Here is a 16903-nt window from a genome sequence, read left to right on the forward strand (position 1 = left end):
TCTTATCTTTTTATTTATGTAATCCTTTTCCTCTTGTTAATTTATTACAGCCAAGAAACAGTTGGATGTTTCTTTTTATCACTATTCACGTAATTTTAATTATATGAATCAGTAGCTAGATTTTGTGTGTCAGATTTGTGTGTTGATACCTAAATTTAATATTTTGATTGCTTTCTCGTGATTATTTTGCAGTTTCTCTATTGATAGCATATCTATCCAGTATTTCACATTATATGCTACGCTATGCGTATGGTTTATATATATATATATATATATATGTGCGTGTAGGAGGGGGGTAGTGCGCGGTTGCGTGCACAGTATGTCTATCAGAATATAGATGCATATAATAAAAAAATATGACCTCTTATGGACAGGTTGTGTTTACAATACCTTTAACAATTCGGTTGTTAATTTACATTTATATTTGTTACATTTATGTGTGCCCGCGTGTGCTTGAGTTACGTAGGTTACGAGGCAGCGTTTACTATGAATTCACTTAAAAAAAAATAAATAACGGTGGCTTTAGTGTTCACAACTTTTTCTCTCCAGTTAACTTCTCTTAAAATTATTTTCACTGGATTTTCTCTTAAAATAATCTAATGAACCACAGTCCATTAAAACTTTAAACGTCATTATATCGATACTTAAACCGTCTATAATATTCTGTGTTAATTAGGCTATAAAAATCAGTCCAGCGATCAACATCAAAAACAATTCGATTACTACCGATCGTAAAACATTTTTTTTTAATTCCGCGAAATTCCACGGTAAAGTTATCGGTAATATTAACATGTTTTATCAAATCCATTTCCAGTTTATTATACAAAAGAAAATTTTTGGAAAGGGAATGCGAACAAGTTTGCGGACTCAGTACCCCGATGTATCGACTCGACTACTCTTTTTGAAAGACACCCCTCAATACGATCGCAATTTACGTTTATAGCTGCGGATATCTATTCTTGAATCGCTCAACATCGCCATCAAAGTAGAGCAAGATATGGTACTAATTGTACACAGTTCACTCTAGGTAGCCCCACGTCTTCAGACCAGCAACGCCCGTTGTCATATAGCTATGGCTACTAGCTATAAGATTTAAGTAATCTGTTGACATCCAACGTGTCCTCAATGAAAAAGTATGTTGCGCGTAAGCGCATCTATTATGAAAAAATATTCGTTGTGTACTGTACGTATTTCTTGTTTTATAAAAACCTAACCGTGAGAAGTTTTCATTGAAAATAATCGGTTTTAATAATACATATATTTAAATTAATAAATTATAAAAAATATGTTAAAATATTCAACAAATTTTTTTTACTGCATCTTATCACTAAATATAATTTCATTTATCAATGAATAATTTAATGTAGAAAGTAATACTTTGATGAATAAATAGATTGCATTCACGCTGTAAAACAACTATTAGCACACCATTGTTAATATTTACCTACACATTTTCTTGTTTCACTATCTCTTTGCGGGCTTTGATAAAACTCGTAATCATTTTTAATTCTTACACTACTCTTCTCATCTTTTTTAGTAGGTTTTTTTAAACTCGTAATCACATATAACTTGATTTCTTGAAAACTGTTTTCTTTTCTCAAAAATTTCTCTCATTCAAAGATTCGTTTAATACATTTACTTGAATTTCAAACATTTTAATGTTATCTTTATTTTACGTAGGAGAAATATTTCCCGACCGAGCTTATCAATCCCTTCTCTATATAGTTATATGTTTTTGGTTTATTTAAAAATAAATTATAAGAACATTTGAATCTTAAATTTCTACTAACACAATAAATTATTAGCCCATAATCAATACAATAATTTCGTTTCCATTTATTCTTTAAGATCATCAAACGCACTTTCGATAGAAATTGAAATAGCATTTATTGATAACATCGTATTTATTGAAACTATCATCGTAATCATTGCACAGATTATCTAATCGACGACATACCTTTAATAACTTTTTTTTTAAAGTAATATTAAACTTCTTTTTTTTTTTGTCTTCAGTCATTTGACTGGTTTGATGCAGCTCTCCAAGATTCCCTATCTAGTGCTAGTCGTTTCATTTCAGTATACCCTCTACATCCTACATCCCCAACAATTTGTTTTACATACTCCAAACGTGGCCTGCCTACACAATTTTTCCCTTCTACCTGTCCTTCCAATATTAAAGCGACTATTCCAGGATGCCTTAGTATGTGGCCTATAAGTCTGTCTCTTCTTTTAACTATATTTTTCCAAACGCTTCTTTCTTCATCTATTTGCCGCAATACCTCTTCATTTGTCACTTTATCCACCCATCTGATTTTTAACATTCTCCTATAGCACCGCATTTCAAAAGCTTCTAATCTTTTCTTCTCAGATACTCCGATTGTCCAAGTTTCACTTCCATATAAAGCGACACTCCAAACATACACTTTCAAAAATCTTTTCCTGACATTTAAATTAATTTTTGATGTAAACAAATTATATTTCTTACTGAAGGCTAGTTTAGCTTGTGCTATTCGGCATTTTATATCGCTCCTGCTTCGTCCATCTTTAGTAATTCTACTTCCCAAATAACAAACTTCTTCTACCTCCATAATCTTTTCTCCTCCTATTTTCACATTCAGCGGTCCATCTTTGTTATTTCTACTACATTTCATTACTTTTGTTTTGTTCTTGTTTATTTTCACGCGATAGTTCTTGCGTAGGACTTCATCTATGCCGTTCATTGTTTCTTCTAAATCCTTTTTACTCTCGGCTAGAATTACTATATCATCAGCAAATCGTAGCATCTTTATCTTTTCACCGTGTACTGTTACTCCGAATCTAAATTGTTCTTTAACATCATTAACTGCTAGTTCCATGTAAAGATTAAAAAGTAACGGAGATAGGGAACATCCTTGTCGGACTCCCTTTCTTATTACGGCTTCTTTCTTATGTTCTTCAATTGTTATTGTTGCTGTTTGGTTCCTGTACATGTTAGCAATTATTCTTCTATCTCTGTATTTGAACCCTAACTTTTTTAAAATGCTGAACATTTTATTCCAGTCTACGTTATCGAAAGCCTTTTCTAGGTCTATAAACGCCAAGTATGTTGGTTTGTTTTTCTTTAATCTTCCTTGTACTATTAATCTGAGGCCTAAAATTGCTTCCCTTGTCCCTATACTTTTCCTGAAACCAAATTGGTCTTCTCCTAACACTTCTTCCACTCTCCTCTCAATTCTTCTGTATAAAATTCTAGTTAAGATTTTTGATGCATGACTAGTTAAACTAATTGTTCTGTATTCTTCACATTTATCTGCCCCTGCTTTCTTTGGTATCCTAACTATAACACTTTTTTTGAAGTCTGATGGAAATTCCTCATTTTCATAAATATTACACACCAGTTTGTATAATCTATCAATCGCTTCCTCACCTGCACTGCGCAGTAATTCTACAGGTATTCCGTCTATTCCAGGAGCCTTTCTGCCATTTAAATCTTTTAATGCTCTCTTAAATTCAGATCTCAGTATTGTTTCTCCCATTTCATCCTCCTCAACTTCCTCTTCTTCCTCTATAACACCATTTTCTAATTCATTTCCTCCGTATAACTCTTCAATATATTCCACTCATCTATCGACTTTACCTTTCGTATTATATGTTGGTGTACCATCTTTGTTTAAAATATATTAATATTAAACAGGAACTAGATATTTTTATAATATTGGTGTTCTTATTCAGGTTATACAAAAACATTCCTCAAACCATTTAATGCGTAGGTAATTCCATGGGTATCTCTGACGAATTTGCGATCACAACCTTCAGCACATGAGACAGTATCTCTTGTAAAATGGATCTAACGATCCATTTATTATTTATTTTAAAGGATAAATCCTTTAAAATACACATGTTTTAAGGCTTTATTAATTTATATATTATGCATCTTTTTTCCACCAGGTAATTATTAATCTATTCCTTTTACATTAAGTAATACCGGATAAACAATTATTAATAATCACTTCCTTTATTTACTTTCAAAATTTACACTTCATTTATTAAACATTGCAATCAATTATAATAATTTATGTTTTTAGTTTAGTTCACATTTAGTCACGTTTTAAATATACATTAAATATGTCTAGTTAGCAAAAAAATAAAAAATAAAAATTTAGTAATGTTGAAATACATTTTAAAGGAAAGTAAATTCATATAATTAATTCTAACATAATTAAGATCAGCTGGTTCTTTAACAAATAAAAAGGTGACAGGAGATGTTTATATTAAGCAAAAAGACGAAGAAAACTAATGAATCTTAACAACTATAGCTTTTTTGTCTGTTTTAACAATATCTAAACTTTCTATAGCATATTATTTATTAATTTCCATCTCACGAATCTTTCTGAAAAATAGATTTTTTACACGACTTAATACATCTTCAGTATTCTATTTTTGCAAAATTTTTATTCTGACAAGGAGGAAACAGGCCCCGTTACGTGGTTTTAGACGATCTCCGAGGTTTAGGTTGAGACCACCTGAGAAGAACATGGCTTTAAAGCCTCCACAGGGGGGTTCTGAAGTCTTTCTAACTAGTTCATCTCTCAGACCTCAAAGTATCTCAGCACTGTACCCTAACCTCAAGTTTGTCTTTCTTTGTGTTCTGATGCGGTTTGCTTTTACTCAATAGATTTACTGGAAGTTGTAACGTGGATGGTCTCATAGCTTACTTTTGAGATATAAATTTCATTTTATTGTCGATTATTCTCTCTTAGTAATTACATTTGGAGCAAGGTTACTGAGGAGTTGATCTGCATCAAAACTTGATGTAGAAACAATGGCCGCTGCCTGAGCATATGTTGTTGTTTCTCTTGGTTTGCGGCTGTTTACAATTTTTTTTTGTTTCGAAATAGTTGACCTTCTTCTGTAACGGATGGTACCTTCTGTAAGGTTTTTACTTCTTAAACAGCTAGTTCGCCTACGTAAACAAGAAATCTTGTATGACATGAATGCTGTCCTGTGCAGTTAACGCAGATTGGAAGATGGTTCCCCTTCATGATTTCTTCAAAACACACGCATTTGAGGTCTCTGGCATCGAACAGCACCTGACCAAATCGCTGCCACATGAAGCACGGCGTGGATTGCGGTACAAACGGCTCGCACATCTAGACGGTACAGCGCTTTTTTCCTATTTAGCCTCTGGGAATTACAGTTCAAATATTACTTCAGAGGATGAATGAGGGTGATATGTATGAGTGTAGTTTTGTACAGTCTCAGTTCGACCGTTCCTTAGATGTGTGGTTAATTGAAACCCAACCACGAAATACATCTTTTACTCTATTGCTAGATAGTAAAAACACTGGTTTTTACTATCTAGTAAAAACACTGGTTTTTACTATCTAGCATTTAAATCCGTATAAAAGTAACTGCCTTTACTAGGACTTCAACGTTGCAACTCTCGACTTCCAAATCAGCTGATTTGGGAAGACGCGTTCACCATTAGACCAACCCGGTCGGTTACCCGGTATATGTGTAACCGACACATGCCTGCGGGAACCAACATTCGTAATGACAGAGAACTGATGCGCAATATCTTCACCACTCCAGGCCCCTACTCACCAACATGGGCTCCCATTCACCGACATACATGGACACCTTATTACATGCTTTCCATCTAAGGGTGGGGGGCGGGCATGTAGACAACAGAAGGGTCTTTGTTACACCTTCAATTACATCGACCCTGGCCGCCACATCACCAGCTATAAAGATGGTGTAAGTCCGTACCTAAAATCGTTTTTAATTGTGTATAATCTATAGACGGCCGAAAAGTCCAGTATTTATAGTGATCTGAAGATGGAAATCAGATCTAAAGAAAGTTAACATTTTCGAGGAAAACACTGGAAGCCCCGTTAGCCAGCTACATGTACTGTACTTCTATACTATTGCCGCCCTGAATGTGGAACGTAGTTGATATGTTCCGGACATGGGGATTATCTACCTCAGGGCAGATAATGTGGGCTGTTATTCCTTATCTTATTTATCAAAAAAAAATTCTTATATTCATTAAATTCATTTATTGTGATATAATTATCCTGCTTATACATTTTTGAAAGAAATGAAAATTGTAAGTTAATTCTATAGCCCAATTACAGACTTAGATTTGGAAAGATTCCGGTATGACTGTTTAACTTTTAAAGGAAATTTCTTAGATAAAATTGTGATTCATAAATGATTTATTAGAGATAAGGGTGAAGTCATTCTTTTATGTTATTTGTCAAAAGTAATTGCCTATTTTCAAATAATTACTGATTTTCTTTTTTATTATAAATCCTGCTTTCTTGTTTTTTTATCGGACATTCCAACATGTTTAACACCTTTAGTATGTCAACAAATTTTTCCAAGAAATTAAAGTGATTAATGTTTACGATAGAAAGGATGTAGGAATACTATAGGTTGTTGTAACTTACAGTTTCTCCTTACTATGTGAATCATATTTTGTGTAAAAAAGAAGAAATGTAAGCCTTTTTCTTCGAAATTTGTTATTATTCCATATTTTTTGTTATACAATAACAAAGATACAAGTCATTTATTGGACTGTAAGCATTGCGTGTTTTCCTGATTCTAAAGCAATTTAAAAAGGATTTCTCTTTTTTTATTTAGAATCTTTGTTGATTTTATACCTCATTACATTAAAGTCATTCTCAAAATTTTGTTCTCGTTTCTCTTTTGGTTTTATTTTTGTCTGGACCGTTTAATTTTTCTACATAACATGAATTTTTCGAAAAGTTTTTGTTGTTTTATTTAAGACATCAATAGATCCTACTTTTATAAACTGTAATAGTATCTTAATATCTCTTTCCAAATATTTCTTTATTTACTATCTTTTACAATTATATATAATTTTGTCTAATGTGGACCTAATATCTTGTTTCTGTATTCTCAACAAAAAAAAAATTGAAATACGGTCATGGCATCCGTGTTCAAAAATTTAATATTTTTTTTTTTACATGTTCCAGAATCTATTTTGAGATTTATATATACTTTTGGTTGAAATTTTATATTTTTACAATTAATGAAGTAGTCAGCCACATATGGAAAGAAAACACAATTTTTTTTAAAAAAATCCCAAATCGGCGATTTAAAAAAAAAATATATATAATTAGGTTCTTTTTTCATATTAAATTTGGTTACCATTGGTCAAAGAAGCAGGGAGATAGGATATCACGGGTCCCGAATCTCAAAATTTTATTCAAAGCGTAAATAATTTTTTTCATATAATTCAATGCTCCTTAGGTAGCTAAGATATATTCTATATATGTTTGGTGTCATTCAAACCCTCATAAAGAAGCGGTGGGAACAAAAATCTTCTTTTTTTTTTGGTAGTTTCTGACTCAAAATTTCACGTTCTTGTACTACAAGAATACAATACAATACAATTACATTATGTCACTTTGTTATGTATTTGCGCAATTCATTCAGCTGTAGGGAATAATAAGCCAATTTTCTTTTGTTTTTTCAATTTTCGTTAGTTTTCGTTTTGCTTGTCATCTTCAGATTGAATTAACCAATTTTTATGGAATTTTGTTCGACTATGTCGTTAATGCCATTTAATTTTGGTTATAATTGGTGTAGGGGATACGGAAACTCTTTTACGACTTAATTTTTTTTTTAGATTTTCTATATCTAATCTAATATTTCTTAAAAAAATGTTGGAAAATATTTTTGATGTTATTTTTTTTTAGTGATAATACATACAGAATTTTGCTGTAATCCACCGTATAAGTTTTACGTAACATATAAATAAAGTTAAAACTTTAAGTTATTATAATTATAAGTTTTAACTCTTATAATATGAAAATAATATGCTATACATACATTCTTCATCCTCTATTTTCATTAATTTTTCTATTATCCTTCCTTGGTTGATCTTATTAGGTCGATTACTGTATTTACGGTTGCAAATAGCTTTTTTCTTTCTGATAATAATTCGTAACTTGTTCCACAAATATTTATTCATTTATCATTTAAGACTCGCTTTTATTGTTGTGTACTTCTAAAAGATTCTCTTGGGAAATTTCTAGTAATGATATTTTATTTTTTTTTTTTGTCTTCAGTCATTTGACTGGTTTGATGCAGCTCTCCAAGATTCCCTATCTAGTGCCAGTCGTTTCATTTCAGTATACCCTCTACATCCTACATCCCTAACAATTTGTTTTACATATTTCAAACCTGGCCTGCCTACACAATTTTTTCCTTCTACCTGTCCTTCCAATATTAAAGCGACTATTCCAGGATGCCTTAGTATGGGGCCTATAAGTCTGTCTCTTCTTTTAACTATATTTTTCCAAATGCTTCTTTCTTCATCTATTTGCCGTAATACCTCTTAATTTGTCACTTTATCCACCCATCTGATTTTTAACATTCTCCTATAGCACCACATTTCAAAAGCTTCTAATCTTTTCTTCTCAGATACTCCGATCGTCCAAGTTTCACTTCCATATAAAGCGACACTCCAAACATACACTTTCAAAAATCTTTTCCTGACATTTAAATTAATTTTTGATGTAAACAAATTATATTTCTTACTGAAGGCTCGTTTCGCTTGTGCTATTCGGCATTTTATATCGCTCCTGCTTCTTCCATCTTTAGTAATTCTACTTCCCAAATAACAAAATTAAACTTTTGTTTTGTTCTTGTTTATTTTCATGCGATAGTTCTTGCGCAGGACTTCATCCATGCCGTTCATTGTTTCTTCTAAATCCTTTTTACTCTCGGCTAGAATTACTATACCATCAGCAAATCGTAGCATCTTTATCTTTTCACCTTGTACTGTTACTCCGAATCAAAATTGTTCTTTAACATCATTAACTGCTAGTTCCATGTAAAGATTAAAAAGTAACGGAGGTAGGGAACATCCTTGTCGGACTCCCTTTCTTATTACGGCTTCTTTCTTATGTTCTTCGATTGTTACTGTTGCTGTTTGGTTCCTGTACATGTTAGCAATTGTTCTTCTATCTCTGTATTTGAACCCTAATTTTATTAAAATGCTGAACATTTTATTCCAGTCTACGTTATCGAATGCCTTTTCTAGGTCTATAAACGCCAAGTATGTTGGTTTGTTTTTCTGATATCAATTCTAAAAATTTTATTATTTTTAAAAAAATTTTTCGTAATGTGTATGTTGCAGTTTATTCAACTGTTGAACTATAAGCAACCTCCGCCCGACCCAATCAGTATAATGATATGTATGTATACAATCAGTATAGGATATGTATGACGTAAATGAGGTGTAGTCTTGTACAGACTCAGTCCGACCATTATTTGGACACGTGATTAATTGATCCCCAACCAACAAAGTGTACCGTTATCCACCGTCTAGTATTATGTAACTATAAAAATTAGCAAAATTATTAATTAATTTTTATTATAAGAATTAAAATTTTAACAAATAATAAAAATATGAAAAACTTTTAAGAAATTTGATATTGAAATCACATTTTTTTAAAGATTAAGGGTAAAGAAATGATTTATCAGTTTGGTAAAGATTACTATCAGTTAAATTATTTTACCAAATTGAACAAAACATTTTTTTTAAATGTAGTTTTTAAATAATGTCTTGTCTAATCGCACATTTTTTATTATATAAAAAAAAAAGTTTCTACATTTTCCATTGTTTTCTTCGTAGAAGGAAATTCTCACTTCGATTTATGTATATTTTTAAGCCTTAATTGTAAATAACTGTCCCGATTTCGAATAATCCTTTTTTATTTTGTCGTATATCCACTGAATAGTATTCAAATCTGTATAAAAGCATCTAGTTTTTACTAAGATTCTGAACCTCAGAACCTTCGATTTAAAATTAACTGATTTGCCACCACGAGTTAATTAAGCACTAAATAACCCGGTGGGCTAAATTTTGTTTGAAGTAGAATTTGTGTGCGTGTATTACCTTACATTTAGACAATGAAATATTTCTAATATTAGTAATATAGGTGTAATTAAATGTTTATTTTTATTGTTGATTTTAAATTTATTAGACAGTCTATGAGTCATACTTTTATTACACCAAGACGGCATAAGACACGTCATTACATAAACGTATCCGGTAATAAGTATAAATGTTTAAATTTATAATGCGGTACTTTCCTATTCTGATTTATTAAAACAATATGTTTACGTTTGAAAGTAGGTCATTCAACAGTATTACACTATAATAAGAGTAGTAGTAATAAAATAATACACTGAGACTTCTCGTATAGTTTCTACGTATTTATTACTGTTTCTTTGTATTTACATCTGTGACAAAATGACAATGAAAATTTTTACGAAACAAACTAAAATAATGAATATTTTAATAATAATGAGAAAAAAACCTATCCATCCTTCGTTCTTCTTGCCTTTAAAAAATTTACGATTCCATACATTTTAAATTCTTAATTTATAATTTTCAATATAATTATTCGCACAGTAAAGTACGCCTTTACTGTTTTACTTGAAATCTTTCACAATTTTTCACTTGAAAGCAGCTTATATAAAAGCCGTTTCATTCTTCTGCATCTTTGTGTGATTAATTGTGTTTAATTATTTAACATCTTCTGCATTACATTAGATATTAAAGAAAAGTACAGGCTGTTTATTTTTTAATTTAAAGATATATCTAGACTGAATACTGGAGATTTAAAAATTAAGCTATATTATTTTCTTTTTTTTTACACTGCATTTTTTCATGAAAAATTTCGTGAGCTTTAGCGTTTTCTTATTTATTCTAAGTGTTTATGGGTTCAGTTTTAGTATATTCAAATGGTAAACGTTTCCATATCGTGTTTCTTACAATAGGTAGGCGCACTATCTTGTCTGACTACCACATAAAGAGAAAAGGTCTCTTTCGTTTGTTCCCGATAACCGCGAAAATTACCGAATTGACCGTCGAAATTTTAAATCTGACTTTCTTATGACCCCGGAACGTTTACCGCAGATCAAACCTCACCGATCTCACCTCTATATAAATCATAAATAATAAATAAAATATAAGTAAATAAGAATTCCATAAACTAGAATCTTATAATAGAATTTCTTTTACTAAATTTTATTTGTTCTATATCGATATTGACTTCTTCAAACAGTTATTATGTGATTTACTAAATTTAATTTCTTTGTGTAATCGGGCGGTGATCCGCGATAACTCATCCTCAGGCGAGTAAAATAGCACTCCGTGGATTTTTATATCCTTAACTAAGATTTTCTATCACAGTAAGCCGTGCACATAATCGGTGTAAATTCTATTTTCAATTTGTAATTAATACTTTCATAACTCCTCGGTAGGCTAGATATTCACTAACCTAGAGCATATATACTACATTATATCGTATAAAAGGCAGTTACTTTTATACGGATTTGAATATTAGATAGTGGATACCGGTGTTCTTTGGTGGTTTTTTTTTCACCCTACCCCAGGCCGAAACACAACAAAGCAAAGCACAGCCCAGGGGGTTATCTACTCAAACGGGCCTCCCCGTCTGCCGGTCTAGTCCGACAGGTTAGCCCGCCGGTTAGATCTTTTCATTGCCTGCCTCTAATCCCTAGGGCGGGGTATCCATGACCGACTACGTCGTTCCTGGAACCCACCCCAGAAGCCGGGACTGGGTATCGATGTTCTTTGGTGGTTGGGTTTCAGTTAACCACACATCTCAGAAATGGTCGACCTGAAATTGTACAATACACATCATTTACATATCATCCCCATTCATCCTCTTAAGTAATATCTGGACGGTAATTCCCGGAGGCTAAACAGAAAAAAAGAAACGGTAGGCGAGGTTACGGATAGGAACAATAACTTCTAGATCTGATCGAAAACGAAGTTAATCTTCGCCGAAGAGCAAGTTATACGCCCGGCCCGAGTTTAATTTTTGACAAATACGTTAAGATATTAAAATATGTAACGTTGCGATTCCAAAAAAATGAAATGATGAAACTCCTGGACTTTGCTGTACCTGGGCGGGGCCTAAATAGCATCTTCAATTTCCCAATATCCTTCTGATTTCATTAAAAATTTGAATTTGGGAACATTCTTTATCTGAACAATTTATTTTTATTGTTTTTTTTTTTTTTGCTTGATATCACCACATAAGCTTGAAGCTTATGCGTGGAATATAGAGATGGAATTTTATAGAGTATGAAAAATGCCGTGCGTGACTGGGATTCGAACCCGAGACCTCCGGATGAAAGGCCGATATGATCTACTGCTTCGTCACGGAGACCGGCAAAATTTTATTCGGTAAAATGTGAATAGCAATAATTCTGAGAGAAAAAACCTATACATCATTACTAAAAAAGCTATTTCCTTATCCTTTACGCATATAGCATTGACAAAGCCGCACTGATGCGTCTGTTGATATATGAAAAGCTCGGAACGTTGTTATGCTCTAATTTTTCAGTTTTTAATGTAATGCAAGGAGTTTTTCGTTCAATCCTTTTTTTGTCATATTATAATGCATTACTTATATTAAAAAAATATATATATTTTTAACCCTTACTTTTCGCCGAATGTCATTTTCAAAGTTTTTTCTTTAAAAATACATTTGCAATAGTATTATTATATTTATTATATATATTATTTAAAAATTACATTTGTCAGCACTGACGATTAGAAGGCATTTTTACCTCATTACTCAGTATCGGTTTGTAATAGCTGTACCATTTATAGCTGGATATCATTTTAATTTCAAAATTTTTTCACGCGAAAATTTAAGAAAATTGGTTTAAAAATTTAAAGTAATAACACATATTTTACTATATTACAGAGATCTGTATCTTGTAGTTGTAACCAGTCTTCGCCGTTTCTCTAAATTATTATATTATCATTCCCGGCGCTGAATTAAGCATCAGTAAGTACTTGGTAATTATTTTTAATTTCGCACAATTACGCACAATCGGAACAAAACATGAAATTAAAAAATCCCTTAGTTTCTTTTTATACATGTTAAAACAAAGTTTTATTAATTAACATATTGCCTCGGATTTTGAAACGCCTGGAAGAGCATCATTTTGTAAAATCTCGTAGCCCAGAAAAATGAGAAATAGTCATTAAAAACCCACAAACGTAAACAATTATGGTGATTTTACTTAATAACAACTAGTAACTATACTAGATGATAGTCGTTTATACAGCAAATTAAGTGGACGTTTTTTTAATAAAATCTTCCGTTTGAAAATTCAAGTATCAGAATCTCTTTTGGAAATTATCCTTTCTAAAAAAGATGCTGTACAGAATTTTCATGATGTCAGCGAAAATGATTTTCATAAATATTTTATTAAAATATAAATAATTACTATTAAAAAGTTTAACTAGTTATGCATCAAAAATCTTAACTAGAATTCTATACAGAAGAATTGAGAGGAGAGTGGAAGAGTGTTAGGAGAAGACCGATTTAGTTTCAGGAAAAGTATAGGGACAAGGGAAGCAATTTTAGGCCTCAGATTAATAGTAGAAGGAAGATTAAAGAAAAACAAACCGACATTATAACCGATATTATTATACAATAGTAAATAAAACTGACAAGTTCTTCGCTTTATAATGTACTTAAGAGTAAATTATATATACTTCAAAAAAAGTCTCATTTCATCAAAATACAAACGTAAAAATATTATTATATGGCAAATACAAATATAATATACAGTCATTATTGAATAATTGGCATAATGGAATGAAGTCATTTTAATAGTTTTTTTTTGTCTTCAGTCATTTGACTGGTTTGATGCAGCTCTCCAAGATTCCCTATCTAGTGCTAGTCGTTTCATTTCAGTATACCCTCTACATCCTACATCCCTAACAATTTGTTTTACATATTCCAAACGTGGCCTGCCTACACAATTTTTCCCTTCTACCTGTTTTCACTCGTCTTTGCGATTATCTTCAGTGACTAGTGATATTAGTCTTACGCTTCCGTCAGTTGATGTTACTGCCGATGGCTTTTTAACATTTTTTTTTGTAGAATGTGGTGATTTTGAAAAATATGTTGATTTGAATTGTATCTGTTCACTCCCTACATCGTTGTTGAGCGGTCTTTCATAGATTTCTAAACTTTCAAGCGTGTTAAGATGTAATGTAATCCTTGTCTCCCGAACGGTTGCAGCAGATATAAATATGATACCAGCATAACTGACTAACGGGTAAGTCAACACCTTGCCTTGTTTATAAGAATCGACCAAAACTTTTTTCTTTTTTCTTTTATCATTTTTCATTGATACACCAACAAAACGCCAAACTTTTTCAACACTGTCTTGCAATACTAAATTTCAATATCTTATAATTCTTTGTTTTTCTTTACCGATATATTCGCTGGCATAAAACTATACTTCTTGTGTATAAAATGTTTTAAAATCTCTTTCATTTTTTTTATGAACATTACTCCATAAATATTTTATGGAAATATTTTTATTTTCCTAATGTGTACGTTGCAATCTGATAAACTATTGGTGGAAAATAAGCAGTCCCCCCTCACGACCCGATGAGATGAGGATATGTAAATGAAATATAGTCTTGCAGAGACTTAGGTCGACCGTTCCTGAAAATTGTGTTCATTGAACTCCAACCACCAAATATATTGGTTTGCCTATTATTCAATTCCGTATTAAAGCAACTAACCTTTACTAGGATTTGAACCTCAGATCCTTCAACTTCGAATATCAGCTGTTAAATAAATAGCTGATTTGCGACGAGTTAACCACTAGACCACTAGACTAGTGAGCTAATACGTAAATTAAAAAAAAAAAAATCAGCCTTTCATAATATTTTCATGAATGTCAATTGGCAAATGAAATACATTTAAATATGCGTATACACACACGCGCGCGCGTGTTAAAAAAAAATATATTTTTTTTAACCAATATTATACATATTTTATATTTAGGCCATCTATGGACCGCGTAAAAAATTTTATGTATGGTTTTTAATGTGTTTACTTCAGTAATTTTTAATTTTTGTGAATCCAGTCGTGTTCTCTCCTCAGACCTCGTAAAGTTGTTGACTTATTTTGTTAGTTCTTGAAACACACTCAGATTTTTAATTTTGTTTCGAAACGTGTTTTGATCTTGTGTTTCTTCGTTGGTGATGTTTATTTCTTATATTTCATGTATTGTTGATGTACGTGAATCTTATGTCGTGTTTATGCGAGAAATGTGGAAAAGAAATTATACTATATATATATATATATATATAAGAATTAATACATACATTTTTATTAATATGAAATAAATATACTAGCTTAAAATTCATTAAAAAAAAAACTATTTGTGTATATAATCTTCAGGCTTCGTACAAGTGTAGAACAATGATAATTCCATGAACGATTTGATATCGTTTATATTATTTGTTACAAACTAACACACTCAACTGAACATAACTATGCTGAAATTCTGATGTTACTATTTCCAGTGTGCATAACATAATAGGATGGAATGTTCCCTTGAAGTACAAAAATTACGCCAAATAAAATGTCTTTTTTTATTTGGTATATCTTTTTTTTTGTTCAACAACCAGTATATTTACAATCGGCTCCTTAAGTGGAACTACAAGTAAACTACGTAACAAGGCATTCAGAATTAGTGAATTTGGTGCTAAGATATTGGCGCTGAATAGGTAAATGAATACAGATATTTCTTAATACGTAGAATATTTTTTTTTTTTGCATATTTTAATACCTCTTAGGATCTTTGTACATGTTTAGCTGAAATTTTATATTTTTCATAATTAAAGGAGTAGTCACGGTAAATGGAAGGAAAAGCATTATTTGACAAAATATTTTTTTAAAAGTAAATTCGGCGTTTTATTTATTCATTTTTTTGTTTTACCAGTTACCTATATAATTAAGTTCTTTTATTATTACGCAATACTCATTTATTGCCTCCTGTTACACGACAGTATTTTCTGATACCAAAATTTTGTTTCAAAATTTACCGTTTAGGTCGCCGTCATCGGTTTCGTCATCAACGATAACACATAATCTCTCGTTGAAGCAGGGTGAATTATGCTACTCTTTGAGAATATACAACTAATTGCCAGCTTTTTATTGGATTTATATTTAAAAGAACATATTCTGCTTTATTACTGAAAAAGGGTTTTAATTTATTAACCTTTATCAAATGTCGGGAAAGCCCAGCAATCTCGTTGCCAAATTTTTTATCCTCGGTTGAATATAATATAAAAAAAAAATTTTAAGTTATTTACGTAATTAAATCGTCCTTCATGTGTTAGATACATCGTTATATTACATATATATATATATATATATATATATATATATACTTCGCGAAATCATACAGGGTGCCCCATATAAAACGCAACCCATCAATCACTCATCCATGAAATTTCAAAAGTCAAGCTTATTCCCCTACTCGTTACTGAAATGGGCTCGTCCAACATCTGAACATCGGGGCGACGCAGTAAAACACTACCGATAGTAACAACAATGCGATCATAACGTTCAGTGTATTGCTAGAGACATGATGGTGTTTTCGCTAGATGAACGTGTTTTCATTGTCGAGTCGTACTTCAGTACGAAATCAGTGGTTGCAGTGCAACATTTGTTTCGCCATAAGTACCAAGATAAACCGGCTCCTAACAAAACATCAGTATTAAGGTAAGTTGCAAAATTTAGAGAAACCGGTTCTGTTAATAACTAGGAACACAAAAGATCTGCGTCAGTGTTGAATACAAATACAGTCGCTGAAATCAAAGACCGATTACTCGCCTCGTCAAATAAATCGATCAGACGTTTGTCTGCTGAAATTAATTTGTGTAAATCGACTGTTCATCGGGCGACCAAACGATTACAATTACGACCTTATCGCATTCAAAAGGTTCATCGACTTCTTGAGCCCGACAAAGAAAAACGGCTACAATATTGTCAACGGTTCCGTCGATTTCTGCGCGAGGGAATTA

At 31.6% G+C, this 16903-nt stretch overlaps 1 protein-coding gene across 3 annotated transcripts in view; it reads left to right on the plus strand.

The window, feature by feature from the left end:
• The window catches only part of LOC142326625 (protein phosphatase 1 regulatory subunit 14B), a 632498-nt gene that overhangs the window by 486283 nt on the left and 129312 nt on the right, over positions 1-16903 (plus strand). The gene's annotated exons all lie outside the window — the stretch shown is intronic.

The sequence above is a fragment of the Lycorma delicatula genome, chromosome 6 (assembly GCF_047948215.1).
Source record: "Lycorma delicatula isolate Av1 chromosome 6, ASM4794821v1, whole genome shotgun sequence".
Lineage (NCBI taxonomy): Eukaryota > Metazoa > Arthropoda > Insecta > Hemiptera > Fulgoridae > Lycorma > Lycorma delicatula.